The following is a 14,946-nucleotide window of genomic DNA, read 5'->3' as shown; positions in this document are numbered from 1 at the left end:
AATGAAAATGGTGGTGGACAATTCGCCTACTGTTTCTTTCGCCGTTGAGTGTACAATTTGCCTACTATTATCTTTACCGTAGACTGTACCGTTTCTCGTGTAAGAAGGTTATTCTGGTTCTCGGTATCGTCTCGATTCATAAACACCCGTCTCGATGGCTTAGTGCTGTCGACATCCGTGGCGCAGTGGTGAGCACAGAGATCCCGGTTTCGAATATCTGGCAAGAAGACATATGGATGTTTGTGTTTGTCTGTCCTGAAATACTGAATGAAAAAATAGAGAAATTGAGTTAAATTGATATGATGTTGAGGTGGGGAAAACTGCCGCTTAGGAAATACCTTTTAAATAAAATCAGGGGTAACGTCGCCGCCTTGTAATCAAGGGGTCCCGGGCAGGGTTGTTAAAGGTCAAGGAATATTAAATAGAATAGAATAGAATAGAATAGAATAAAATAGAATGTAGATTTATTTCAGTATGAGCCTTTGCGTACATCAATGAAGATTTTTTTCCCCCTTCTTCTTCTCTCCCGCCCCATAACCCCTCTCTTTATGCCCTCACATGTTCAACTTTACCATTCCTACTAATTGTGGGTTCTTCTCTCACTACAATCTATCACCCTTTTTCATTTTTCTCATAATTTTACACCTATAGCACTAGTTCTTATATTGTCAAAAATAAGCTTTCTGCACACCGCTCTCAGGCACTTCCACTCCCGTCCCTCAGGAGTGGAAGTGCCTGAGGTCCCTTATTTGAGTTTCGTCCCTTCCAGCCATTTCCCTCCCCGTAATGGCCTTCATTAGCCCCTCCATTTTTGATTCGTTCATATCCCTTATGTATTTCCGTCTAGCCTCTGCTGTTTCTTTGCACTGGAGGAGGATGTGAAATTTCGTCTCTTCTTCCCCTCACGTTTAGACATTCTGCACTCCCGTCCTCTCTCAACGCGCTTTAATTGTGTCCATCCCCTTAGCCTGAACCATGCCAAACCCGTCCTGTCACTCGCTCCACACACGTCTGCGTATTTTCGCCTTCCCCATTGCCTATCCCCATCCACGATTTGTACCGTAATCAAAGATACTTTTCCCGCACATTCTGCCAAAATGTTTTGTTTTCTGATGTCCTCCAATCTGTCCCGTATGATCCCCATTTCCTGCATGTCCAACCTCCCCTCGACTCCTTCTTCCCAAATCCACCCCAGCCCTATGGTGTACAGTTCCTTCTTTATCATTGTTACCCAGTGGCGTTCCTTTAGGTCAATGCTCTGTGCTTGTATCGCGAGTTTTTTAGATTTCCATCCTCCATATTTAGCAGTCTTGTCCAATATTTGAAGCCTCCCATTTTTGCATCTACTTCCTCCCTATACTTTCCCATTTCCCTAAGAACCCCGCACGTTGACGTACACCTTCCTACCCCCAGAACTTGTTTTAGAAAGTTTGCTAGTACGCAGATTACCATTTCTGTTGCCCCCCCAGACCCACAGTTCGACACCATAGAATTCTGTGGCCTTGACTGTAGCTTCGTATACTCCCTCGAGTGTTCTGGTTGGCATATTAGGAACTTTGTACTTTAATTTTTTAGTTTTACCCAGCGCATATATAGCTTTCCTTTGATTCTTTGTGCCTGTCTCGTCCACTTACCCGACATTGTCATGACCATACCCAAGTAAGCGTACTGTTTTAACCCCTCTAGTTGTGTCCCCCCATATTTCCATTGTTCGTCCCTACCGAATACGTACCCATTCTTAAAAACCATGACTTTCGTCTTCGTAATATTAACTCGGAGAACCCTTTTCTCGCAGTACATATGCTACCCATCTAACCCTTCCTGTAGCCCTTTTATTGTGCTAAGGTCGTCCGCGTACAGTAATAGTGGTATTTTGGTGTCCGCGATCGACGGAAGTTGCGTGTCCTTCTGTGATAGTTCTTCTACCATATCATTAATAAACATAATGAATAAAAGCGGGGAGAGTACGCAGCCCTGCTTCACCCCCAGTACCGATTCATTTGATCCCGTCACTTCCCCATTCCAACATTTAACGCAAAACTCTACCTTTTCATAGGCGGCCTGGAGAGCCTTTAGCATTTTGGCAGACACCCCCACCCCCCATAACTTGGTCCACAACATTTTCCTGTTAACTGTGTCAAACGCCTTTTCAAAATCTACGTAACAACAATATAATTTACCCCTCTTTTCCCCCAGCTTTTGCTGTATTAATGTTTGTAACAGAAGTATATTATGAATTGTTTGAAAATTTTTTCTGAATCCTGCTTGCATGGGGGAAAGATCATCAAAAATTTCACACCAATTTTGTAGACGCCGGTACAGAATTTGGCAGTATACTGTACTCATTACTGACAACAATGATCCCCCTTGTAGCTGTTTGGATTCCCTTTATCCCTTCCCTTTGTAAATTTGGCAGATTATTGTCTTCGCCCATTTTTCCGGGAAGAGTCCCTTCTGGAATAGCCCGTTCATTATTTCCCTGCCTATTTTTGCCATTTGTGGATTTTTGTTCATGGCCTTTATGATCTCCGGACTTAAACCGTCCCCAACCGCAGCTTTTCCGTTTTTTAGTGTGCTTACTGCCGAGGCGTATTCACATTCCGTTATTTCCCCGTCTATAACTGGGACAAATGTGCCCAGATAATTGCCACCACCCTCGAGTGAGTTCCTCGGTTCCTTTTTCCCTCCCATAATTTCCTTGAAATGTTGTTCCCACGCACAAAGGTGAAATTTTTGAATCGTTGTATTCTCTACCCTGCAGGTTACGAATTATTTTCCATAGTAGTCCTGTAACGAGTGCACTCACGATCCCCGAAATGACGTGTCAATCATACCCCGGCACGGGGCCAAACGTCGTTATGTGTACGGGAGACCGGTCGTGACTCTCGGTCCAGGTTTTCAAGTTCGGTACTGAGACGGTCGTTTATTGTCATACTATTGCGAGGCGGAGATTAATACCTTGAAAAGTTACACTGTTTTGTTTACCTTTGATATGTAGATTCGAACAATCATAAAACACTAATAGCATAATATCTGGTACCTGAAAAAACGTCAAATAACAACACTGACGAACGGTAAAAAGTGAATATATATATTGTAACAACAAAAATATTGCAATCAACAACTGTTTACAAAGCCTCCTCACTCTCACAACATTCACTCTATCTCTCTTTCACACACATGAGGTATTTTTACATGTGAAGTATGGATACAAATCATGGATCTCATTAACATATCATTCCTTTTAATTTTTAAACCTTTATGTGAATTTAGGGCATTTGTCTGCCAGCTCCTGTGCTCTTTTAATTTAACTTAAGTGCCAGCCCTCGGAAAGCGGTTAACTAAGACAATTGGGTCGGCGTGGTTAAATCTTTCGTCCTAATGAACGAATGCATCCAGTCGTAAGCACGAATTTATACAAGTTTCTCGGACGGGGGTATTACACACAAGCCTCTCTCGTCCAATGAGAACAACTACTCAATTACATAGTGATGCAAAATCTTAATTGGCTCCAGCTGCCGGAATACACTAATCAATCGTCGGCGCGAGCAAAAATTACCTTAAAAACCACTATGCAACAAATAATACTATTTCACGCACACGACCTTGCAATAAAAACAACTACGCTTTCCACAATTAAAAAGGACTCATCAGTCAACTATTGACTTATTAAATGGCGCGACGGGGCGGTCGGTTACACAAGAAATGGAGCACACTTTGACAATTTATACTAAATATTAAAGAAATGAAATGGAGCTTCTAACCCTGAATGCAGACAATTAAATTAGAACATCTGAACATGAAATTACCCCTTTTTATAACAATACCAAAAATTATCAGACGCGGGGTTAGGTTTAGGTTTTTCCTGAGTAACTTTGCGAATAAGTGAGACTTCGGCGTTAACTGTACGGTGTTGATACTAACGACGCACGTTTACATGTACATGAGACCCTCTGAAGTATACTGTACCAGACTCTGCTACATGGCGTGGTCCTTCATCTCTCCTGGACGCGGGACTTGCACACGGTTCCTTTGTGGCGAAATTGTCCTCCGAGGTCGATCGCGACGAAGAATAATTGCGACGAAATGGTGTACTTGCACCTCCTTAGTACTTCGGGCTTTCCTCTTGTCACTAGCGTCGGGTGTACGTGGTCACGCGCCGGTCGGGATATCTCTAGTGTCGGGCATCAATTGGATGTCGATCTGCAATCATCTCTCTCTGGTAGCGGGCTTCAGTTGGAACGTCGAGCTGGAAAACGTCCTTCTCTCTCTCTCCCTGGTAACGGGCTTTGGGCAGTGTTTGGCTTTGATGTCGTCTTTGGCGTTGGCTGACTGGCTTCATCGGAAGATGGCGATGCATCGTTGCGGGGTCAGGGAAGTCGACAGACTCCCTTCTCAATCTTCTTTAGCCCTCCATCCTTATGTAGTCCACGCTTGGCAAAAACAAATCACCGCGTAATCTTCACCAAAATAAGGCGCACACTGGTAACTCCCTGTCTGCAAGTCGCTCACAGTACGTAAGGAAACAAAGTTCACGGACACAAAGCAATGATCACGCGAGAGTGTAGCGCGGAGATGCTCTCTCTGTGAAATCCGGGTAAAAACTGTCTCTGGGATGGTAGCACCGCGTATTTAAGAGAGATTCAAATTCGTCCGTTGGGAATGACGCTAAGGTGGCTTCGCTTCCCTTTCTGAGGGGGTGGAAATGACCTCTCTCCATTGTCTTGAAACGCGGTCAAGTGCGCGTCATCGATCCTTGCAAGCTTGAGCTCCAGCTGGCTTTCCTGGTCATCCGTGAACATGGGTTCGAACGCCTGCTGCGACTCAAGCTCGGTAGCGGCGAAAACAATCTTTCCTTATCTCCGTGTTGGTGCAAATATGTCATGTTCTAAGCGGCGGCTGTCACTCAAGAAACCCTTCTCCCAACTCCCGACGTCTGGCTCGGATACAAGTTTATTCACAAAAATAAACAACCTCACACTTTCAAGTTGGTGCATAAAATGAATCAATAAACAAAAATTAATTTTTATCGAACTGCGTTTTACATGTCACTAGATACCGTGACAGTCCTGTATTTTTCTCTTTTATCATATTTACACTTTCTTCCCCTCATTTATCCCTCTCGCTTTGTAGTGTTGCACCATGTAGCTTCCGTTCTGCCACGTAAGTTAATCTATTTGCTAAATTGCTGCTTGCTTTGAATTCTTTCAGTGCTTCTGTCATTTTCTTCTTCTACAGTTTACATGCTTCGTTGTACCACCCTTTATTTGTTTTCCCCCTCTCTTCCCGTCAACTGTCATGTGTCTAGCCGCCCTCTCCTTACAGTGATAGTATAATTTTACGGCCCCGTGTATGTCCCTCTGTGATAATAATTCAAACATTTGACGTGTCATCAAATCCGATATCCCGTCTGATAAAATCTCGGAAAATTGTTGCGAGCATTCATCCTTAGATCAGTACCTGCGGAATGATTGCGAGGGCAGTTGTTCCCCCTCTCCCTCCCAGTTCCTATGTTGTACCCCCCTCCCACCGTTACCCCACTAAGATTCATTCCAGCCACCAGAGGAAGGTGTTTACTCTCCTTTCTAATATCTACCTGAAAATCCGTTATATTTTGGGTAATATCCCTGGACACTACAAAGTAATCTATAATGCTTGTGCCATTGTCAGCAACGTAAGTGAAATTTCCCTCTCTGTACCCCGTACATTTCCCATTTATGAGAACCAGGTTAAACGCCTCCCCAAGATCCAGCAATTTCCTCCCCTCGGCGTTTACCAAAGAGTCTTTACTTTGCCTGGTGTTATGCAACCACTCACTGCTGAAGATTCCCCCCCCTCCCCCTATCCTCGTTTCCTGCCACTATGTCGTCCGCCCCTGTTCTTGCGTTGAAATCCCCCTCTATAATGATGCTTGCGTCGGGATGCTTGTCTTCCACATCGTGCAAAAATATTGAGAGTTTTCCAAGGAAGTTTTCATCCCTGTATTTCGATCCCACCGGTTGGTTGTATACTGTAATGACGCTAGAATACCATTGTGTCCTGATTCTAGATTTGTCACTCTCCCCTCCCATCCTGCCCGAAAGAGGATCATCAAACTCCCACGTTACGCCTTCGTTTTCCTTTTTTCTTCGTAAATTTTGCAAATCCAGAGATCCCTCCGATGTTTCCTGGAGTACCACAATGTCAAACGACAACAAATAGATTCTGAAATCTTCCGAGCACATTTTCCTTTTTTAAACCTTCTACATTCCAGCCCATTATGCGTATTGACCTCCCCGCCATATACCTGCTTGCCGTGTCGGTGCTCTTGCGTATCATTCTATCGGCTCCTGGCGCCGTGAGAGTCTTGGGTCCCGAATAGCGCCACTCGCTCCCCGTGGTCCTGGTGTCCAGTCTAATAAATTCAATCCCGGTCCGGGAGAGAATGTCAGCAAGCGTAAATGGGTTCTGGACCGTAAATAACCTTTTTATCTGTAAAGTATTTCAATTCGGTCCAGGAACCTTTTTCCGGTTCAATTTAAATACGGTCCAAGAACCCTTTTTTCCCAGGCGTGTTCTTTGTGAGTGTCCCTTCAATTTCATCAAATCATCCTCAACTTGGACCGAATTTAAATTGTGCTAGAAGAAAGGTTCCGGTCCTGCAGAGGAATTCAATAGAACCCAATAGAATTTATAGGTTCCTGGACCTTTAGCAACCATGGTGGAGGCACAATGTAGAGTGTTTCGGATCCCTCATTAAACTGTAGGCCCGGTCCTGATTAGCCTATCTGTGTATAAAGTTGACTTCAAACAATAATTCAAATTCAAATTCGACCAAAAGAAACTATATCAGTTCATATATGTTCAGATAGGCTAATCGGGACTGGAAACCAATACGAAATGTGAATGTGAGGGCCTCCCCGATGGTGCAATGGCCTTATAAGCAAGGGGTCTCGGGTTCGATACCCGGTGGAGGCACATAGTGGTTGGAATCGCACTTTAAACTGTGGGTCCAGTCCCGATTTGCCTTATGTGGACTTAAAACATCAACTGTGAAATGTGACTCCATCGGGTATCGAACGCGGGATCCCTTGCTTAAAAGGCGACGACGCCACCGCCTCGTCACCAGGGAGGCATAGACCTCAGTCCCATCTCACAACAAAAAATAATGAAGGGGTTATCTTATGAAGGCAAAGTGTCAGCCACAATCTGTTATATTTGAACATTGTATAGTGGGATGCATAAGTATTACCAAGCAAATTGTCCATCAACATGTTTATTCTCGTACTTTTACGAAAGTAGAGCTTCCAGACTTGCAACAAAAGACTTCATAAGCTGGTTAATAACGTCTGCAGCAGCATAAGTAAAGATAGTCATTAGAAACAAGCAGAATTCAAGAAAAAAGTTATTTTATTTTAATCATGGACAAATTGCCGAGCAGTATTTTTGAATTCCACTGTACTTGCACGCCGAGCCTGTGCAGCTAATAAGGGTGCCCGCAGGTTGTCCTCAGGGGGGGCAGGGTCATACACACTATTATTATTATTATTATTGCTATTATTACTGCTTTTATTGTTGCTATTATTTCTGTTATTATTATTACTACTACTACATGTTTTTTTTAAAAAAAATTACATATATTTGTAATTTCCATATTCTGTTGATCTACAGGGTGTACCAAAAGTCCCATTACCCCCCCCCCCCCTTTGAATTGTAGACAAACCTTCAAAATGTTATTTTAAGAGCATGCGTATGATGAGAGGATGGTATACCATTAAATCAGACCAATAACCACTATTTACTCCAGAGGATCTGTGTGCACACCGCCATTTTCATGGCACAGTATTATTCGCCTCCAGTTGCGATGTGAAATCCTCCGTAACGTAAGATGTCAGAACTCGATTTCGGGGTGGCCATTTTAAGAGAATTCCTCAATGATGTGTTCAGAGACAAACGGATTGGACGAGGATCGCCAAATTTGCCAGCACCTCTGAAATGGCCACCCCAAAGTCCAGATCCGACATCTTGTGATAATGCGCTATGGGGGCACATCAAACAGAAAGTCGCCCATAGCCGTTATCAGACAACTGAGGAACTTCAAGAAGCTGTTCGCAGTGCGTTTCCTTCCTTTACGCCAGCAAAGTTACGGAGGATTTACCATCGCACCTGGAAGCGAATAATACTGTGCCATGAAAATGGCGGTGTGCACACAGAGTGGATGGTGGCCATTGGTCTGATTTAATGGTATATTATCCTCTCATCATACGCATGCTGTTAAAATAACATATTGCAGGTTTGTCTACAATTCAAAGAGGGGGTAATGGGACTTTCGGTACACCCTGTATATGCAATTTGCATAACTGTATACTGACAAGAAGCTGTTTTTTTTTATAGTTAGATGATCAGTGTAAAATAGACTACTTATAACAATAATACTAATAATAGCTGCCGTAACGTACGGCCTGTAAGTCACAGAAATCATTTTTTGTTATAAAATATATATCTACAATTTCACCATTCAAGTTACATTAACTCTTTTCAGAAATCTCAGGTCGGGAAGTGCCCCCCCCCAACCCCTCCCTGTGGGCGCCCTTGACAGTTAATGTATTGTTTTTGCTTGCAGCAAGGTCCAGTGAACACACGTGCATATTTTTAGCTCGCAAACAAATCAGGAAGTAATATTTACCCACAACAAGTCATCAACTTGCGTTAAATAATCGGTTAACCTTGCGAATAACACGTGGTTGTGGTATCGAGCTGTTTCCATAGAGGGGGAAAATCTAGAACTTGCTGGTGTTGCCTTGTACGGAATAATATAATAAGTTTATTCTTTTTCTTCAAATAACCCTACCTTGTCGTTATTATTCTCAGGGACAGCTAAGAGCTATTTTCACATAAATAGTAAAGCATTGCAACGAGTACCTTGCGATACGTTTTTGTTCTTATTTTCGTCCGAGTGACGCAATGAAGAAAACGCTCATATGTGAACGTGTTTAAAGCAAACCGCATGCGTTCATACACAGAAGAAGAGTTTGAACGCCAATAAAAAGCTTTGAAATGAGCAAAATCAAAATTGATACTAAAAGTGGGAAATTGGACACTACGGCGACATGTAGCATTCCCAGGTCTGGGTTTTTCCAAAATAAAAAGGTATACTGTTGCTCTTTTTCTACCTTGATTCTCTCTACTTTTCCTCTTTCCATTTCCTTCTCTCCTTTTATTTTTCTTCCCTTTTCTCTTTTCTTTTCTCTTTATCTATTCTCCCTTTTCTCTTTTCTTCTTTTTTCTCTATTCTCCCTTTTCTATTTTCTTCTCTTTTTCTCTATTCTCCCTTTTCCCTTTTCTTCTCTTTTCTCTATTCTCCCTTTTCTCTTTTATTCTCCTTTTCTCTATTCTCCCTTTTCTCTTTTCTTTTCTTTTTCTCTATTCTCCCTTTTCTCTTTTCTTTTCTTTTTCTCTATTCTCCCTTTTCTATTTTCTTCTCTTTTTCTCTATTCTCCCTTTTCTCTTTTCTTCTCTTTTTCTCTATTCTCCCTTTTCTATTTTCTTCTCTTTTTCTCTATTCTCCCTTTTCTCTTTTCTTCTCTTTTTCTCTATTCTCCCTTTTCTCTTTTTTTCTCCTTTTCTCTATTCTCCCTTTTCTCTTTTCTTCTCTTTTTCTCAATTCTCTCTTTTCTCTTTTCTTTTCTTTTTCTCTATTTCCCCTTTCCCTCTCTTTTCCTTTTCTTTGCCTTTTTTCTTCTATATTTTCTCTTCCTCTTTTCTCTTTTCTCCTCTCTTTTGTCTTTCCCCCTTTCTCTTTCCCTTTTCTTTTTCCTTCTCTCTTTTCCTCTTTTCTCTCTCCTTCTTTCTCTTTTCTTCTCTTTCCTTATTCTCTATTTTCCTCTTTTCTCTTTTCTTCTCTTTCCTTATTCTCTATTTTCCTCTTTTCTCTTTCCTTCTCTCTTTCTCATTTTCTCTTTTCCTTCCCCTTTCTACTTTCCCATTTTCTCTTTCCTTCTCTCTCTGAATCGCTACAAGTCCAACTCTTGAACAACATGGAACCCCATGACGTAAAAGGGACACGTGACAAGCTTTCTGCACTTGGATAGTATCCACCCTATTCACCAGACCGTTCCCCATGTGCACTACCATTAATGTTTGTTTTTTTCCCTGTGGGACCGAAAAAGAATGGCAGGAGTTCGTTTCAAAGAAACAGTACTGTTTGAGAGAATATTCATAATTACTTCCTTCATTAAAGAAATGATCTCTGAATTATTAGGGGAGACTCGTCTCCCATACGCCTCTAATAAATCGTGTTTCCGAATTATTGACGATAAGAGTCGCACCCTCTCCTGGGCGATTTTAGAGGGTAAAGGCGGAAAAACAGATCCTTCCCCCCGAAATAATAATAATACTATAGTAATAAGGCGATCACTGCCTTCCTTTAGACGACCAAAAGACACTCGCTTCCCATTTGATGCCTAAAATGAAGCGATCTTTCTACACGAGGCGCGTCTAAAACCAACAATAGAGAGCCAACTTCCATGGAGGATGGTCATTTCTTAGCAGACGCTATTGCAAAGGGGAACTCTGTTTAAACGACAAAGGAAAGAGGGTGGGAATAACTTAGAGAACGAATTAATTTTCAAGTTTTAGAAGCGTGGTTCAGCCAGTAGGGTGTCTGACTGCCACACGGAAGTCTTGGGTCCGATTCCCGGAGTGAGCGATATCTGGTGGATTTTTTTCGAACTCTGAGGTTCACCCAAACTCTAATCAATGGTTACCTAGGTGGAGGCAGCCGGAGTGTGGTGCTGCACATCACCTCCATTATGGTGAAGATCGAGAATGTGTGAGCCTCCTGCACATATGTTTGATTGATTCATTTGGTTCATTTCACTTCGCTTTTCTGCCACTTGTGGCTAATCGCGATGATGAGAATGAGATGATAGGCTGAAATTGTTGGAGGGACACTCACAAAGAAGACCCATGTCCATATACCAAGATTCGAACTAGGGACCCCTGGCTGTAGCGCGTTGTGAAAACCACTTCGCCAAAGAAGTATTGTCATAATTGCGTTCAGGTTCAGTCATGATTAACATAGTTAAAGCACAAAGCTTTCCGCTGCGCATTTCAGTGTGACATGAAGGCAGGACTCCACACATTACCATACACCACCACAAATCTCCATGGGATATCCATAGGATATCCACAATTTCGAGATCAAATTCATGGATATCGTGGATATCACATGGACGTTCCATGGATATCGAGATAATCTCCCGTCCTGGATATTTATGGAACGTCCATGGGACATCCTGTCCTGGATATCCAGAGGATCACTCGTTCTGGATATTCATGGGATATACGGTATCATGCCCACGTGTTATTCAAAGATTGACGTAAAAGTTTTGATAACCGTGAGAAGATTCATTGATAATATCTAGTCTCAAGTTAGTTATCCACTTGATATCCAACATTTCGACACGGATATCCAGAAGATATCCATTAGATGTCTTGTATGGATATTTGTGTACTGTATGGGTTTTCGACCTGGAAGGTGATGAGATCAGCATCACGCTCCGGTCGTTCTTACCACCCGGGGGTTTTGTTGAGTGAGTCAGTGTCACATTATGTGGGGACGTTGACGTAAAATTTCTCTTCTAAGATCAACCACGTCGGGAATCGAACTTGGATCCCACGCGTGACATTCAGGCGACCTACCAAACACCGTGACTCTTGAACATTTCTTCTAGATTTGTCAAGGACGTTCACGTTTTGCGCAATAAAATAGCATCGACACATGGATTTAATTTTATAGAATTCTTGCTGTGTTGCAAACCCGTTAACCGAGCCATACAAGACACGCGAACATTTTTTACTGTTATGCAAGCTTCGGCAACATGCGATACGTAAATATCTTATATTCTGCTCGTCAGCAACGTTCAGATAATTACACGTGGTGAAAGCTACACGTGCAAACATGTTAAGATAATATAAAGCTTCCAAACGTTCTATACGTTTTACGACCACTTCCGGCGTCGAAAATTTGACACGTTTGCCAGTAAAGGAAAACAACGTTAATTAAGAACCCTTACACGAGGCCACTGAATGCCATATTTATGTTTGTGGACTTCTATGAATCATGGATTGATTTTGGTTATTTTTCTTCGCTTTGCTGCCACTTTTTAGTTAATCGCGAAGATGAGGATGATTTGATTAAATTGATGAAGGGACACTCACAAAGAACACGCCTGGATTCGAACCTGGGACCCCTGCATTCGTAACGCGCTGTGCTAGGCACACCCCCACGGACGCCGGCCCGGACCGGCCCCATGAATCATGATATTAATGCCCACGAACAATGAATGCGTCCTTCCTAATTGTCGAAGCACGAACCACGGTAATAAAATTATTATTATAATAATATGGCACGACAACTGGATGGGAAGGCTCTGACCCAACGAGCTCGTAAAAGTTGACACCTATTTATTGGGTTCTGCTGCATGACCGGAACCTTTTTTCTCGCACAATTTAAATTCGGTCCAAGTTGTGCATTGTTTCATCGGAAAAGGTTCCTGGACCATATTTAAATTGATGCGAGAAAAAAGGTTCCTGGACCGAATTTAAATTCTTGCGGAAAAAATGTTCCTGTACAGAATTGAAATTCATTCTGGAAAAAGCTTTCTGGACCGTATTTAAATTGATTGGGGAAAAAAGGTTCCTGGACCGAATTGAAATACTTTACAGATAAAGATGTTCTTTACGGTCCAGAACCCATTTACTCTTTGATTTTCTCTCCTGGACCGGAATTGAATTTATTTAAAATTCCTGGACCTTTAACAACCTGGTTGACACCACTAGTATGCTGCACGTTAATAAACATAAACGACGAGTGTTGCGAAGTAACTACTTACTTTAACTCAGTTACAAGTAACAGTTACTTGTTTGAGTAATTCTAACTCTAACAGTGTAACTACGTAATTACTTTGTAAAAGTAAGTAGCTGTAACTGTAACAGTGTGGCTTATTTGCAAAAAAATAATCTTAAAAACACTTATGCTATCTTGAAAATTTGTAACGTGGAAGATGAGCTTAATTTGGCAACTCTGTTTTCAACTACGTGTCTTCTCTGGATGCTAAGGTGAAAGGATTTTCGTGGAATTGCTAAAGACAATGAAGCCAAACTTCCTTGACTGCTAAATTATGAACATCCACGTCTTATTAAACCTAGCTTACCCTTGCCGTACAAGGGGAGGCCTCACACTTTTTTAATTATTGAAATTCAACAGATAATTTTCTTATTGAATCACTGCTTCCTTTGTTGTTTACCTTTGTGTAGTTATTTATTAATCATAATAATTACAAAAGCTACCAAAATTAATAAGAAATAATAAACATACGAGTCATTCCATGCCAAATCAACACAGATATGTGCAATTTTCAACCTGACCATCTCCGATTTTCATGAGGTTTGGGGAGTTGAAACTATGCATGGAACTTAGTAAGTATAAAATTTTTTAGTTTCGTGCGTCTTGTAATTGTTAAATTATTCAAGGTCAAAGTTTGCAGAAATTGCTTTTTTTGAGCCCGCTTAGCTATACTAAATGTGCTGTAACTCCGCCACTATTTTGCCTAGGAAGCTCAAATAAAGCTTATTGTACAGGGAATTGAACAAGCTTTTCAGTGATATATAACAAGCCTACCTTTGGATAAAATTATAATTTTGTCACGTGACCTTGACTTTTGACCTTGAATATCTCAAAACATGTCATCACCAAAAATCGTGAAAAAAATATATTTGATCCCTCATACCATACTCTAAAACATATCAAAAAAATTTTTCTGGGACTGCAATGGGATCAGAAGATACAAAATAATATGTGTAACTATGTGACTGATAAAAGCCCCATTACATGAACTATGAAGAGTCAAATGTCCCTTAACACCCCCTACAAAATGTAAAGGAGTTATCCTGGGTATAATTGGTCATGAAAGAAATAGTAGGCACAGGGAGATCCCTAGCCGTGTGTGTCAAGTGCAGATCCGGCATATTGTTGACCGCCATATTGAATTCAACGCAAAAATTTCAAAGGAAAGGGGGTGATGTGATATATCAAATCAGGCTAGAATTTCACAAGAAATGAAGTGACGAAGGTTTATCCAACATATATTTAACCAGCAAAAAATTATTACTGCATGCTTGTAACCATTTTTTCCTTTTCGAGGTGTTAAAAACAAACCATTGGAATGCTCCTAACATGTTAGGAACTCATCGAGATCACGCTGACATCTTGGGAGAGAAAGAAGTATACACACCATTGCATATGATTTTAATCAGCTACATTCACCAAATAGTTGAATAGTGAAGAATATTGGGAAAAGTATCTCAAACAATTACGTGACACTTCCTTTGGAATGAAAAGTTCTTCAGTGACGAGGCTAATTTTTATGTTCACGGTGAAATTAATAAAAATAATATGCAATACCTGTGATTTGCTCAGTCGAATGGTTGTTGCTGGTAAGCTAATTATGTGGTATAATGTATGGCGAACGGAAATGGTTGGTCCATATTCAACAACGGAACCTTAAATGGTGAGGGCTTCTTGGATTTGTTAAGTGAACATTTTTTTTTCACCCTTGCTTACGGGATATGGTACTTTTCGAGGGTTTTGAAACAGGACAGAGTGTGACCACACTATGTGGACATTTTTGCAATTTCTTCATGGTAATTTTCTAGGTAGATTGATGGACACACGGGGATCTATTAAAAGGCCTGCACATTCCCCAGATCTAACATCTTAGGAGAACTTTTACCTTCAGAAACATTTGAAGAGAATGGTGCATGCACTAAAAGTCCCTGATATTGACCATCTGAGAGAAGGCATAGTTGCTGCTTGTTGTTGCACATGCTACATTGCCAAATGTTCTATGCAAGTGTGAGAGACGTCAACGAGTGTGTTTGTTCACAGGAACATTGACAACATTA

Source organism: Lepisma saccharinum, chromosome 7 (genome assembly GCF_977018435.1).
Source record: "Lepisma saccharinum chromosome 7, izLepSacc3.1, whole genome shotgun sequence".
NCBI classification, from domain to species: Eukaryota; Metazoa; Arthropoda; class Insecta; order Zygentoma; family Lepismatidae; genus Lepisma; species Lepisma saccharinum.
This window is presented reverse-complemented; position numbering follows the sequence as displayed.